Below are 15,857 nucleotides of genomic sequence, written 5' to 3' on the forward strand. Positions count from 1 at the left end.
AACTTGTCAGTGTGCCTCTCTGAACCCTGAGCCTGCTCCACTGACAGATGCCAGTGCAGGTCTGGCTCCAGCTGAAGGTTGTGGAGTGTTCTAGAAAGTGGGGAGGCGTCTGCTGTGGTGCAGCGGGCCAACAGCCACCACAACACAAGCTGGTCTGTGGTGAACGTGAACTCCACAAAGGGGCTACAGACTGCCTCAGAAATGAGTGTCAGGCTTCTCCTGGAGAAGCTTACAACTGTAGTCTGGTTGCCTGAAAACATGAGTCTAAGTTCTAATTTCTGAGTTTTTTTGGAGATGATGGTGTGGGCAAAAATTATTGGAAGATTTTGTGATTTTTTCACTTGGGAGAACTTTTCACTAAGCTAAAAAGCAACTGTAGAAAGGACAAGTATTGGGGGGCCCTGGGTGGCTCAGTTGGAAGAGCATACAACTCTTGATCTCAGGGTCATGAGTTCAAGCCCCATGTTGTATGTAGAGATTACAAAAAAAAAAAAAAAAAAGGATAAATATTGTATTATTCCACTTGTATAAAGTATGTCGACTAGGCAAATTTATTGAGAGAGAAAGGAGAATAGTGGTTACCAGGGGTTGGGAGGAGAGGGAAATAGGGAGTTTTGTTTTGTTTTGTTTTTTTTTATTTTTTATTTACTTATGATAGTCACACAGAGAGAGAGAGAGAGAGAGAGAGAGAGGCAGAGACATAGGCAGAGGGAGAAGCAGGCTCCATGCACCGGGAGCCCGACATGGGATTCGAACCCGGGTCTCCAGGATCGCACCCTGGGCCAAAGGCAGGCGCTAAACCACTGCGCCACCCAGGGATCCCCAAATAGGGAGTTTTTGCTTCGCAGATGCAGAGCTTCTGTTTGGGATGATGCAAAAGTTCTGGAAATGGATGGTGGTGATGGTTGCACAACACGACAAAGGCACTTAATGCCACTGAATGGCACACTTTAAAATGATTAAAATGGTAAAGTGTATTTTACAATTACAAACAAATACCAAAAAACAAAACAGAAAGCATTGTAGAGGAAGGAGGGAAGCTCACTATACAACTTGACAAACTAATTGGAGGAAAATGTAAAATTGTTGAAGAGATTAGTCATATTAAGAAATTAAGATGGTGTGGAGTTATCCTTACAAGATGCCAGCCTTTGTAAAGAGTCATGGGGAGAAGCAAATCTGGAGGCTACTTATGAAAAACCACACAGGTCCAGTTCTATATTCTATGATGAAGCAGATTTGATGGGAAAAAACTGATGAAAAGAAATATGGGAAGTTGGCTGCTGGCATAACAAGGAGGGTAAAAACACCAGAACATACTCAGCCTCCCTGCAATCACTCAGACCTTTCCATCTGACACACAGTATTGTCCAGTATAGTTCTTCAACACAGCCTCAGCTTCATTTAAGAGCAGATCTTTTCATTCCTCTCCGTTCAGTCTTTTCTTTGCTCGAAGAATGTGTTCTTCTGCCTTGTAGTAAAATTCTCCAGAGAAACAGAACCAACAGGATCTACACAGAGAGAAAGACTTATTTTAAAGAACTGGCTCACACAATTGTGGGGCAGGCAAGTCTGAACTTTGTGGAGCAGTCTGGCAGGCGAGAAATTCAGGGAAAAGTTGATGTTGCAATTTTGAGTGTGAAATCTGCAGACTGGAAAGTCAGGTGGTAGTAGACAGTGCAATCTGGAGGCAGATTTGCCTTTTTGAAAAACCTGTCTTTGCTTTTAAGGCCTTCTACTGATTGGACAACGCCCACCCACATTATTCAGAGTAATCTGCTTAACTCAGAGTCTATTGATATAAACGTAAATCACATCTAAAAAATGACCTTCGTAGCAACATCTTGACTGGTGCTTGACTAAACAACTGGGCACCACAACTTAGCAAACTGACCAATAAAATTAACTATGACACACCTCATTCTCTAATTCATAGTTCTATGTTGCCAGTGTGTCCAGGGGGACCTCTTCTTCCTCCTGCTTCTCCAGAAAGCATGTATGGACCACACCAATCCTTTGGCCCTAGCCTACCACATCCTTTAGAAACAACAAGAAATACCGATTCGTCAAAATGTTTGCCTCCTTTTATTCCCTTATGTACTATTTTACTCTATCATCCTATATCCTGCAGTAGTGAGTTCTTTTCAGGGTTGATTCAACTTTCAATCACACCCACTACTGAACCTTTTTTGGGGGGTTTTGTTTTTAAGAGAGAGAAAGAGAGATAACAGTGGGGAGGGGGGCAGAAGGAAAGGGAGAGAGAATCTAAAGCAGGCTTCACACCCAGCATTCAGCCTGATGCAGGAGCTTGATTTTAAGACTGAGATCATGACCTGAGCCGAAACCAAGAGTTTAGGTGCTTAAGCTTAACCGGACTGAGCTACCCAGGTGTCCCTGAACTGCAGACTTGAAAAAAATCTTTATTTTATTTTATTTATTTATTCATGAGAGGCACAGAGAAGGAGAGGCAGAGACATAGGCAGAGGGAGAAGCAGGCTCCATGCAGGGAGCCTGATGTGGGACTTGATCCTGGGACTCCAGGATCACGCCCTGAGCTGAAGGCAGGCACTTAACTGCTGAGCCACCCAGGTGTCCCGAAAAAATCTCTTTTCTAAATAAATTTTGAATGGTTGCTCATTTTTAGTTTAGGAAATTACTATTACTTAAGTGACTGTATTTTTACTTAAATGAAAGATTTACAGAATTCTGATTGTTATGGTAGAGTTTTAGGCAGATACAGTTGAACATTTTTTTTTTTTTTTTGGCTGTTGTTTTACCATTGTTTTTCCCCATTTCCTGTACAGCACCTAATAGGTAATAGGAACTCAATAAACCCCTGCTAAATGAATCTGTTAATGTGGTAAATTAGTTAACAATTTTAATTTAGATTATTCTTCCATTCTAAGATAAATTTTAATTAATCATGATGCATTATTCTTTCAGAACACATCCAAATTAGATTTGCTTATTGAGTCACTGATTCTTCTGTGTTCCTATATAGGACTGAGCCTGTTTCTTCTCTTGTGTTGTCCTTTTCATCAGGATTATAAAATGAATCACATAGCTTTCCATTTGATTCTGTGCTCTGAAATGGCTTGGATAGGATGGGAATCATCTGTTCTTTGACTGCTTGAGAGAATTCATTGTAAAACACGGGCCATGTTTGGACCATGTACCTTTTCAGTAGGTATTCTTATAACAATCATTTCAGTTTCTCTTGTGGTTATTGGCACATTCGGATTTTTCCCTTATTGTGGATCTAATTTTTGACATTTAGGTTATCTTCAATAATTGTCCATTTCATTAAATATATTGGCTTAAATTACATGTGGTATTCTCTAATAACTCTGAAAATCTCCTCTATATCTATAGTGTGTCTCTTTCTATCCCAAAATTAAGTTTATCTTCTTTCTTTGATTAAACTTTCTTTTTTTTTTTTAATTTTTATTTATTTATGATAGTTACAGAGAGAGAGAGGCAGAGACACAGGCAGAGGGAGAAGCAGGCTCCATGCACCAGGAGCCTGATGTGGGATTCGATCCCGGGTCTCCAGAATCACGCCCTGGGCCAAAGGCAGGCGCCAAACCGCTGAGCCACCCAGGGATCCCTGATTAAACTTTCTAAAAGTTTACCTAATTGCTTGTTTTCCCCCCCAAGAAAAAACCTACTTTCGTTTTCTATTTTCATTAATTTTAGGGTTGCCAGGTTAGCAAATAAAAATATAACATGGGACACCTGGTTGGCTCAGTCAGTGGAATATGCAACTCTTGATGTTGGGGCTATACATTCAAGTCCCAGGTTGGGTGTAGAGATTATTTTTTTTTTAAATCTTAAAAAAAAAGTAAGACATATGTTCCCTAGTTTCCCATTTTATCCTTATTATTTTCTTTACTTTACTTTCTTTGGGTTTGCTATTCTTCTAGCTTCTTGGGTTAAAAGCCTAGGCACTTATTTTCTGTCTTTCTTGTTTTCCAAAAAAGTGCATTTAAACCTACTGATTTGATTTCCAGGGCACCTGGCTGGCTCAGTTGATAGAGTATGTGACTATTGATCCAAGGTCTTGAGTTCAAGCCCCACACTGGGTGGAGGCGTTATGGAAAATGAATAAATAAATTTAAAATAAACAAACTACAGATTTCCTTCTTCGACCCCATTCCATAGTTCTTAATATATAGTGTTCTTTTTTTGTTCCATTCTGGGTAATTTGTTACTTCTATTTCGACTTTCATTTTAATCCAAGAGTTTTTTTTAATCCAAGAGTTTTTAAAATGTCTCTTATTATTTTTTAATTTAAAAAAATTTTAAGATTTTATTTATTCATGAGAGACAGAGAAAGAGGCAGAGACATAGGCAGAGGGAGAGGCAGAGACCCCTCTCTGGCTCGCCTTAGAGACCCTGATGTGGGATTCTATCCCAGGATCCTCAGATCACAACCTGAGCCAAAGGCAGATGCTCAACCACTGAGCCACCCAGGCATCCCTTAAATGTCTCTTCTTATTCTTAAATTTTTTTTAAGTGTATAGATTTGAGGATGGTTCCTTTTATCCTCAGTTTCTAACCTTATTACACTGTAATCACTGCATGCAGCTTGAAATTTGTTGAGCTTTTCTTTATGCTTCCCAAACTTTTTGGTGTTGTGGCAAATCTAGAAAATCACATTTGCATATCTTAGGAGGGCAAAAGAATGTAGAGACTCAGACTAGGATGCTAGTAGGAGTCAGGCTACAATCCTCAAACTCTGGCCCATGATATATAGGACCTACATAGTATACAGGTTGGCAAATGGGCTTACTACATTCATGCTCAATTTTTGTGCAAGTTTTATGTGAATTGAAGAAAATGCTATTTCTCTACCTGTTGGATATATATACCAACATATATGGGCTATATATGTTTCCAAAGTTTGATTAAGATTTTAATTGTCTGGGACCCTGGGTAGCTCAGCAGTTAAGCGCCTGCCTTCGGCTCAGGGTGTGATCCTGGAGTTCCAGGATCAAGTTCCTCATCGGGCTCCCTGCATGGAACCTGCTTCTCTATGTCTCTGCCTCTGTCTCTCTCTGGGTCTCTCATGAATAAATAAATAAAATCTTTTTTGAAAAAAGATTTTGGGCAGCCCAGGTGGCTCAGCAGTTTAGCACCGCCTTCCGCCCAGGGCCTGATTCTGGAGATCGGGGATCAAGTCCCACGTCAGTCTCCCTGCATAGAGCTTGCTTTGCCCTCTGCCTGTGTCTCTGCCTCTCTCTCTCTCTCTCTCTCTCCCTTCTGGATCAACAAATAAAATCTTAAAAAAAAAAAAAAGATTTTAATTGTCTGATTCAAATCTTTTATAGTTACTTTTTTGATCTGCTGTTTTCTTAGTGATGACATTCTCCTCTTCTTCTAGTGGCAAACACTGTCCTGCTTATCAGGACATGCATTTTGTTAGGCTTTAAGTACTCTGTATGTATCCTGAAACAATACATATTATTCTTTTGGTTTTAAATTTTATATAAATGATATCTTACTGAATGTATTTCTTTTTTTTTTAATTTTTATTTATTTATGATAGGAACACAGTGAGAGAGAGAGAGAGGCAGAGACATAGGCAGAGGGAGAAGCAGGCTCCATGCACCGGGAGCCTGATGTGGGATTCGATTCCGGGTCTCCAGGATCGCGCCTTGGGCCAAAGGCAGGCGCCAAACCACTGCGCCACCCAGGGATCCCCTGAATGTATTTCTTTTGGACAGTTTTTTTTTTCATTCATTTTTTTACATTTGTAAAAGTCCTCCCTATTCTGAATCTGTAGCTCAAGTTTAATCACAATCTAAACAGATTCATTTATAGTAATCTTTTTATAAATAGAATCCAAGTTAACTACTCATTGCCATATATTTCTAATGTATGTTTCTCATTTTCCTATTTTAACAATGTCACTCTGAACTTTCTTGTCCAAGCGTTGCTGACTTTCTATGGCAAGATTTTCTCTAGAGTGAATGCCTCTGAGTGGAACTCTTCCAGACATTGCCAAATTGTTCTCCAAAGTGAACATACCAGTTAACTTCCCTCCAGAAGTACAGAGGAGGGATAGGTCCTATGACTCTATGCCCTCACCAACAATTGGTATCATATTTGTATTTATTTTTGCCAAAGTTCCTAAAGAATTGAGTCACGTTATCGTTTTTATTTGCATTTTTATGAATCTTAGTATAATGTCGATCATTCTATTTGTCATTTGATTTTCCTTTTCTGTGAATTTGTTTATATTTTTGTCTTTTTCTAATGGGTTATTTATATTTTATTGATTTGTAGGAGTTCTTTATCTAATCTGTATGCCAGTCTTTGTGGATTGTATCTGCTACAAGTCTCTTCTTTCAAGTGTAACTTCTCAATTTTTGTGACTTTTAATAAGCAGACATTATTTTCCTTTTAATGTTGTTGAAATTAGGATGCCTGGGTGGCTCAGTGGTGAGTGTCTGCCTTCGGCTCAGGTTGTGATCCTGGGGTCCTGGGATCAGGTCCCTCATCTGGCTCCCTGCAGGGAGCATACTCTCCCTCTGCCTATGTCTCTGCCTCTCTCTCTCTGTGTCTCTCATGAACAAATAAATACAATCTTTTTAAAATGTTGTTGAAATGATCAATTTTGGGGGCACCTGTCTCAGTCCATTAAGTGACTGACTCTTGATTTTGGCTTACTCATCATGTCATGGTTGTGGGATCCAGCCCTGCTTTGGGCTCCACGCTCAGCAAGGAGTCTGCTTGAGATTCTCTCTCTCTCCCCCTTCCCTCCCCACTTGTTCATGCTCTCTCTATATATAAAGTAAATAAATAAACCTTTAAAAATAATTTATCAGTTTTTTCCTTTATGGTTTCTGTTTTTGGCTTTGTTTTATACTAAAAAGCAAGATCATAAACATATTCTCGTTTTCTCTTCTAAAATTTGCTTTTCACTCTGAATAGTTTTTTTAAAAAGATTTTATTTATTTATTCATGAGAAACACAGAGAGAAAGGCAGAGACACAGGCAGAGGGAGAAGCAGGCTCCCCACAGGGAGCCCAATGAGGGGACCTGATCCCAGGACCCCAGGATCATGACCTGAGCCGAAGGCAGACGCTCAACCACTGAACCACCCAGACATCATTTCACTTTGAATTCTTATCTAGAACTCATTTTTGGTATATCATGTGAGCTAGGTGTCTAACTATGTATAAGGGGTTATCCCAGCATCAGTAATATAATAGTTCATCCTTTCCCTATAGATCCAGAGTGTCCATTTTGAATAAATCAAGTTTTCATAAATGGATGGGTCTGTTCTGAGCCTATGTTTTGTTCCTAATTGCCTAATTGTCCATCCATGCACTATTATCACTCTTTTAATAACAAAAGCTTCATATAAAAAGTGGCTATCTGGTAGGAAAAGATCCCCATTCTTTTCTTCTGTTTTATTGAGTCTTATAGAATCCTAAATTAAAAGTTATTGTCTTGGGGCACCTGGGTGGCTCAGTCAGTTAAGTGTCTGACTTTGGCTCAGGTCATGGTCTTGGGGTCCTGGGATCCAGTCCCAGGACAGGCTCCTCATTCAGCAGGAAGTTTGCTTCTCCCTCGCCATCACCCCATTCCACCTGTGTTTTCTCTCTCTCCCTCTCAAATAAATAAAATATTTTTTTAAAAAACTTATTGTCTCGGGATCCCTGGGTGGCGCAGCAGTTTAGCACCTGCCTTTGGCCCAGGGCGCAATCCTGGAAACCCGGGATCGAATCCCACATCGGGCTCCCGGTGCATGGAGCCTGCTTCTCCCTCTGCCTGTGTCTCTGCCTCTCTCTCTCTCTCTCTCTGTGACTATCATAAATAAATAAAAATTTAAAAAATAAAAATAAAAAACTTATTGTCTCTTCTGAAAGGATAGTGGCTGCTAGGGGCTGGGGGAAGAAGGGAATGGAGAGTTAGTGATTAATACACATCGAATTTTAGTGCAGAATGATGAAGAGGTCTGGAGATGGATAGAAGTATTGGTTGCACAACAATGTGAAATACTCAATGCCTCTATGTACAATTAAAAATGGTCAAAATGCTAAAAGAAAAGTTATTGTCCCTTGAAATTATGAGGAATTATTGCATTGGTATTTTTTAATACAGTGCTATTGAGGACAAATCTGATGTTTTAGAGTCTCCCTCCTTTGCAGGCATTCTATTTGTTTTGTCCAAAAGATTTTAAGGCTTTTTTTCCTTATCTTTTCTATTCATAAATTTCATACTATTTGTAGGTCCCTTCTATCTGAGGAAGCAAGACTCTCTTGAATGACTTATTTAAATGCCTCTCTTCCCCTACTCTATATTCTTTTCTCTGTACTTTTTTTTTTTAATTTTAGAGAGAGAAACAGAGCACACCTGCAAGTGGGGGGAAGGGGCAGAGTGAAAGAGAGAATCCTGAAGCAGACTCCCCACTGAGCATGGAGCCCAACGCAGAGCTTGATCCCAGGACCTGATCAGGACCTGAGCCAAAATCAGAAGTCAGTCACTTAACCGACTGAGCCGCCCAGGTGCCCCTGGAACTCTTATTAGATCAAAATTAGAATTCTGCATCTCTCACATATCTTGACTATATAGAGAATTTTATAGCTCTGTTTTCCATTTCATTTATCTGTTTTTCAGCAAACCTGACTTAGTCCATTTATTATTTCAACAATCAGATACCATAATCTCTAGTTTATTCATACTTATGTGTATTACGCCTTCACATTTATTTCACAACACAAATCGTAACTTATTATAAAGCCCTAACCCCAGGGATCCCTGGGTGGCTCTGCGTTTTAGCACCTGCCTTCAGCCTAGGGTGTGATCCTGGAGTCCCCGAATCGAGACCCATGTCAGGCTCCCTGCATGGAGCCTGCTTCTCCCTCTGCCTGTGTCTCCACCCCTCTGTTTCTCTCTGTGTGTGTCTCTCATGAATAAATAAATAAAATCTTTAAAAAATAAAATAAAATAAAGCCCTCTTGCTTTACAACCCTCTTGCTCTACTAACTCCATTTTCTCAAATGGAAGTTTAACCATCTGTTGCATATCCTCTCTCTTCCAAGGTGGCCTTCTTTCAAGTTAGGCATTCTTAATTTTTTGCTCATCTCTATAGAAGATAGCCCCTGTTAGACTTACATCATTGCATCATTTTTCTTTCTTTTTATTATTTTATTTATTCATGAGAGACACAGAGAGAAAGAGGCAGAGACATAGGGAGAGGGAGAAGCAGGCTCCCCATGGGGAGCCCAATGAGGAACTTGATCCCAGGATTCTGGGATCACCACTGCTGAAGGCTGACACCTAGCCACTGAGCCACCCAGGTACCCCATGCATCACTTTTCTTAGCCTGTTTTGAGGAAGGATGGAAGGTACCACTGGTTATACTTTGGTGGCAAGTGTTCTGATGTGGGTGCTCCTCATTCTTTCCAGATACCCCCAGACCCTGAAGGTGGGGCCCTGCTTTATCTTTCTTACTGTCACCATCCTTCCCATTTTTCTTCCCACTGGAAATGGACACCACCATTATTACATCATCTGGCTGAAGGGGTGGTAAAGAGGGATCAAACCATCTAGATATCCTTGGCTGTGGTACCTGAATTAGTCAATTTATTTGAACTTTGAACATTTTCCTGCTGCTAGCATCTACCACTTTGGGGTGATGAGCATTCAGGGCGTCTTTCCTATATTTTGCAGCAAAAAAAACACTATTCTAGTTTTATCTATAGTAGATCTTCTTCACCTGGTCCTATGTCATGCAGGCATTTTTGTCACAATTTCTGGTCCTTGGAAGGTTCCCCCTCTTGTTTCCCAGGCAGTTGTGATGCTCTTCACCTATCTTTTCCATTCCTCAACGAAATCTGGGGCTGGAAGAAAAGATTGTGTCATTTTTGTTCAATCTATTATCTTCAAGTTCACATTTTTACCATGCTTAAGTTATACACAGAGAGAAATAATCAAAGAAGTGATCCATAGGAACCAAAATATCACCTTTTCTGATAAAAGCCACTGGAGAATGTAGCTTAGCATGAAAGGCAAATGAGCTTACTACTACTGAACCACAGAATTATATAGACTTAACTAGCCGAACCTGGCAGCCCCAAGCGAACCTGGGTGGCCCTGCCCTGCAAGAAGCAGAGCTTGTGCTTTGTTGGGCTGACTGGCTCCCGAAGAAGAAGAAGAATGAAACCAAGCCCATGATGCTCAATTTATTATTCCAGAATTTACCAATCAGATTACATTACCCTCTCCAAGAACACAGATCTACTAAGTTAGGTTCCTTCGCTATGGAAGGTGTATTCATTTCCTGTTGCCACTGTAACAAATTACAACATGCTTACTTACAACACAACTTTATTTTCTAGTAGTTCTGGAGGTCAAAAGTCCAAAATCCATTTCACTGAGGCAAAGTCAAGGTGCTGGCAGGTTTTTTGTTTCTGTTGTTGTTTGATTGTTTTTTGTCATTTGTGGCTGCCTGTGCTTGTTGGCTTGTGTCTCCTTCCTCCATTGCCAAAGCTCATCATTTCCATTCTGGTTTTGTCATCACATCACCTTCTTCTGACTCTTAACTCCTCCTGTGTAAGGACCCTTGTGATTACATCAGGCCAACCAGATAATCCAGGATAACCTCCCCACCTCAGGATCTTAATTTACATCTGAAAAGTCCTTTTACCCCATAAGGTAACATATTCATTGGTTCTGGGGATTAGGACATGGACATGTTTGGGAACCATTCAGCCTATGACAGAAGGTAATATCAAAAGTTGGGCAGCCCGGGTGGCTCAGCGGTTTAGCACCGCCTTCAGCCCAGGGCCTGATCCCACGTTGGGCTCCCTGAATGGAGCCTGCTTCTCCCTCTGCCTGTGTCTCTGCCTCTCTCTCTTTCTCTGTGTTCTCATGAATAAATAAATAAAATCTTAAAAAAAAAACAAAAAGTTCGTTAAGAATTATTCCCCCACTAATATTCCCTTGAATTCTGTTCTCTTAAACCACTGGTATAGACATTAAATCTATGTCAACCAGAGGTGTATCTGACATTCTTAAGAGAGGATCCGAGCAGCCTATCAGAACTGTCCTGCCCCATCTTCCTCTTATATCGACCAACTTTTTCCCCTCCCAAGAACACTGATGGGAAAGAGATTTCACTCACAAAATGTTCCAAATAGTTCCTTATAATGCATTAATTAAATAGGCCAATGCCATTTTGTATCCAAAGCTGAAATTTTCATTTTTCTATCACCCATTTTTTATCCTGCTTGTCCATGCTGTCTGCAAAGCGTATCAGAGGATCAGGATGGAAATTAAATGACAAAACTACACTATTCCAATATTAATATGCACAACAAAACCTCAATAACAAAATGCCAATAGTATTGAGGGGAAACATTTTTTAACATAAACTTCTTCACTTGATCAAATGTCTACAGAAAAATTAAAGTCCAAGGAATGAAATCCAAATCATGAGGCATGAAAGTTCAAAGAAAATAAGGTTCAAAATAAAATGAATCCTATTTTTGTGGGTTAAAATTCAAAGAAATTAAGGTCCAAAATTTGTCTGCCCCAACTTTTTATTCTGCTCTGTCTCAGCAGGAGGGGATTTCAATGTCTGGGTAGAGTCGGAGATCTTTAGCAACTACAGCTTAAGCTGGATCTCACTGGAATGGGGGCAGCTCCTACAGGGCCCAATTAGAGATTAGATTAATTACACCAGCAAGTCTGTAATGTGCTTTTTCCTAGAGTCTACAGATTTGGGAGAGGCAAAATGATCATAGCACCAGCTCTACATATACCATACCCAGATAAGTGATTTTTAGCAGGTATCTCAAGAAAAATACCCAGAATCAGTATTTTGGGTTGCCAGAGACTGTTGCAGAGACAGCAGCCTCACCAAGAAGCAAGTTGATTGAGACCAACAATCCAGAATCTATGGACTATCCATTAAAACCCAGTGGGATCCCTGGGTGGCGCAGCGGTTTAGCGCCTGCCTTTGGCCCAGGGCGCGATCCTGGAGACTCGGGATCGAATCCCACGTCGGGCTCCCGGTGCATGGAGCCTGCTTCGCCCTCTGCCTATGTCTCTGCCTCTCTCTCTCTCTCTCTCTGTGACTATCGTAAATAAATAAAAATAAAAATAAATAAATTTATAAAACCCAGTTAGGGCATGCCTGAGTGGCTCAGTCTGCTAAGGGTCTGCCTTCAACTCAGGTCATGATCCCAGGGTCCTGCCACTGAGTCCCACATCTGACTCCCTGCTCAGTGGGGAGTCTGCTTCTCCCTCTCCTTCAACCCCTCCCCCCCGCTCATGTTTTCTATTTCTTTCTTTCTCTCAAATAAATAATAATTTGGGATCCCTGGGTGGCGCAGCGGTTTAGCGCCTGCCTTTGGCCCAGGGCACGATCCTGGAGACCCGGAATCGAGTCCCACGTCGGGCTCCCAGTGCATGGAGCCTGCTTCTCCCTCTACCTGTGTCTCTGCTTCTCTCTGTGTCTCTCATGAATAAATAAATAAAATCTTTTAAAAATAATAATAATAATAATTTATTTATTTAATAATAATAAGTTTTTTAAAAAATAATAAAACCCAGTTAGAAAACTACTAGCTACAGGAAATTTCCCACAATGGTACCTTGCATTTACCATATCTAGGAAGCTCTACCCGCAGCAAGGCATTTGAGGGGATGTTGCCTTCTTGTAAAGGCAGAAATCTGCAGTGGCAATACCTTCCATCATTACACCTTATTTATGGAGCTGTTCTTTCCCATCCAGATACTTAAAACCTTTTAACTTCCATCCCCTTGTGAACTTTAGGTGCCTGCACTGTAGGGTTGCAATGAAGGTGAATTCCATCCAGTAACAGAGCTCCCACGATAACCAGGAAGCATTTTCTATTCCTCAGCTGCAATGGCTTTTTTTTTTTTTTTTTTAAGATTTTATATATTTATTCATGAGAAACACAGAGAGAAGCAGAGACATAGAAGGAGAAGCGGGCTCCCTCTGGGAAGCCTGATGTAGGACTCAACCCAGGGCCCAGGATCACGACCAATGCCAAAGGCAGATACTCAACCACTGAGCCACCCAGGCACCTGCAGCAATGGCTTTTTCCACCATCTCTTTCTATGAAATTCCTTAGGCCTAAGAAAACCATCACCTAGGGAGGATTTCTCCATCATATTTAAATAACCAGTTTCTAGCAAACTTCAAGACAAGTAGAAGGCATGGTTTTTAAGCCACAAAAACGCAAACTTAGCCTATCCACTTTTGCCCTTGAAGAAGTTCAAAGCAACATAAAAGAGGAATTAAAAAAAAAAAGAGGAATTAAAATCGGGGCTGTTTGTTTACATTACCCACCTAGACCTAGTACTAGCACATTGAAAACCAATCTCTCACTAGTGCTCTGTGGTCCAAAGGGAACCAAGCTGCCCCCACAGTTTAAAAACAGCAAATATTTTTCTACTCCTTTAATATCTAACAGGGCAGTATATGAAAAGACTTTCTTTCTCCCTACAATGAATCCTAGCCTCAGCTTGTAACTGCTTATTAAGGCCTCTTCAGCTTGCTGGCCCCTGCGCCCTTGCCAAGACCCTCTTACAGCTTCTGCGCGGCTCTTCCAGGGTCTTTTTTTCCCAGGCCCCCACTGTTAAGAGCCAACTGCACCACCATAAAAACCTACCTGGCTCAATAGAAGCCTATACAAACTGCCAAGATCGAAATGTCCTGCACACACACTAAATAACAAGACCCCAGGGCCAAAGCCAATCCCTTGCCACTCCAGAAGCCTCAGCCACTCCACGGGTATTCATTTGCTTCTCCCTAATTGTGCATTTTATTTCTCACACATCAGTTTTCTGGCCAGTGCACGAAGTGTTGGAACACTGAAGCAGAACCCAATAAATACCACCCTTCCTCCTTTTCTGAGCTCAAAACAAATGAATTAAGATAAAGGAGTGGAAGAAGAAGGCCAAAGTATGACTTAGCTCCCGATAAAGCTGAGTTGAGTTAGAAGAGCTTCCCTACACCAAGAGCAAGAGCCAGCAGTTCTGGTTCAAAGCCGACTTGCCTCTCAGTGGGTGGGAGCGTCAGCCTGCCCCTGGAGCAGACCCCATGCCGGCAGGATTCCAAGGAGAAAAGTGGATGAGAATGAACTGCGCATGCCCACTCTATTTTCCCCAAATTTGCCAATCAAATCATGCCTTTTTCAGTTCAGGGCTGAGTTAAGAAAGGGCTGAGAAAAGCCTAGAGCAACCGCCTTCACTTGGAAGGCTGATTTTTGCTTGAATTTTTTTTTACTCGTCAAAATATATATATATGTTACTTGAATACTTAAACAACTTGACTTTTTTAAAAAAACAAAATGGTAGAAGCTCCCATCAGGTAGGACTGTGATGCTGTGGTTATAATCTGGAATTCTAAAGATAAGATTTCTGGGCATTGTCAACTAGCTTTAGGAAATGTTTCCCGGGATCCCTGGGTGGCGCAGTGGTTTAGCGCCTGCCTTTGGCCCAGGGCGTGATCCTGGAGACCCGGGATCGAATCCCACGTCGGGCTTCCGGTGCATGGAGCCTGCTTCTCCCTCTGCCTGTGTCTCTGCCTCTCTCTCTCTCTCTCTGTGACTATCATACATAAATAAAAAAAAAAAAAAAAAAAAAGGAAATGTTTCCCCAGTAGTTTTTTGTATGTCTTTATGAAAAAGAAATGTCATTTCATATATTTTTTTTTCAGTCAATTCATATATTTATTAGCTTTCAAAACACGATTTATTGGGACACTTGAGTAACTCAGTCAGTTAAGCTTCGGACTCTTGATTTCTGTTCAGGTCATGATCTCGGGGTCATGAGATGGAGCCCCAACTAGGGCTCTGGGCATGGGGCCTGCTTAAGATTCTCCCTCTCTCCCTCTCCCTCTGCCCTTCCACCCTGAGCTCACTCTTTCTTTCTCTCTCAAAACACCAAAAAAAACACAATTCACAATTTGGAGCAAGATTTAAATAAAAGCTTTTCTCAGTTCTAGAGGCAAATGTTGTCAGCCTTCTCAGATTCCCTCCACTGCCTCTTCTGTTCTTTTCTTCCATCAGAGCCCCACCCATGCGAGTCACAGCACACTTCCAGACTGCAAGGAACCAGCCATGCAGCAATGTGTGAACTTAATTTCCAGAGGGGTCACAGAGGGGCCAGACCACACCACCTGGAAGTTTAGGGAGTTTGGCTCTGTATAGGGGGAACCTTGGCCAAGGGAAATGGAGACAGAAAAGGGCAGGTAAAGGTCCCCTTGTGTCTCTCTGTCTTGGACTGCTCTGAGGCATGGCTTCTCCCTGCAGCCTTTCTGAAGAAACCCTGAGGACTGAGCAAAACCCTGCTGAAAGGCCTGCCACTGGAAAGACCACCTCCTTCTCTCACCTCACTTGCCACCTGAAACTACTTGGGCTGTTTGGGGTCATCCCTCCCTTGCCTTAAGGCCACCCTCAGCACTTACCGCATCCAAACCCCCAAAGAGCCAGCGTTTATTGAGAGTTTCTTAGGGAAGCAAAGACAATAATAATACCTTACACATCATACAGGAAACCTTCCTTTTAAATATGCATCGAGTTTCTCTTTCCTCAAAAGTTCTACAGCTTATAGCTCACCCATCTCTTCTGCCTCTGCAACCTTCTCATAAAAGTTTCTTCCAAGGATCACCCTCAACCTGTGGTGGGTAGAGCAAATTGGTCTTCTCTCAGCATTTTAACTCCCTTCATTGATAGTCATCCCGCTTAATTCAACAAATTAAGAGTGAGCTAAACACACAAAGCATTCAGCCTTCCTGTGGACAAGAAGGGAGGTATTGCCAGTACATCATTATGATACATTTTCCCCCTCTGGCACACAGGCACAAAACA

The 15,857-nt window shown here is 41.4% G+C and overlaps 1 long non-coding RNA gene across 3 annotated transcripts in view; it reads right to left on the bottom strand.

Annotated features, from left to right (window-relative positions):
• Nucleotides 1-956: 956 nt before the first annotated feature.
• The window catches only part of LOC140617468 (uncharacterized), a 40,397-nt gene continuing 25,496 nt past the window's right edge, over nucleotides 957-15,857 (bottom strand). For all 3 annotated transcript variants that reach the window (XR_012017695.1, XR_012017694.1, XR_012017693.1), the window contains exons 3-5: nucleotides 10,333-10,562; nucleotides 9,731-9,854; nucleotides 957-1,511 (exon numbers count right to left, since the gene is read on the bottom strand). This is a non-coding gene — a long non-coding RNA (uncharacterized lncRNA). The remainder of the gene's footprint in view (nucleotides 1,512-9,730; nucleotides 9,855-10,332; nucleotides 10,563-15,857) is intronic.

This window comes from Canis lupus, chromosome 25 (genome assembly GCF_048164855.1).
Source record: "Canis lupus baileyi chromosome 25, mCanLup2.hap1, whole genome shotgun sequence".
In the NCBI taxonomy this organism is placed as follows: Eukaryota; Metazoa; Chordata; class Mammalia; order Carnivora; family Canidae; genus Canis; species Canis lupus.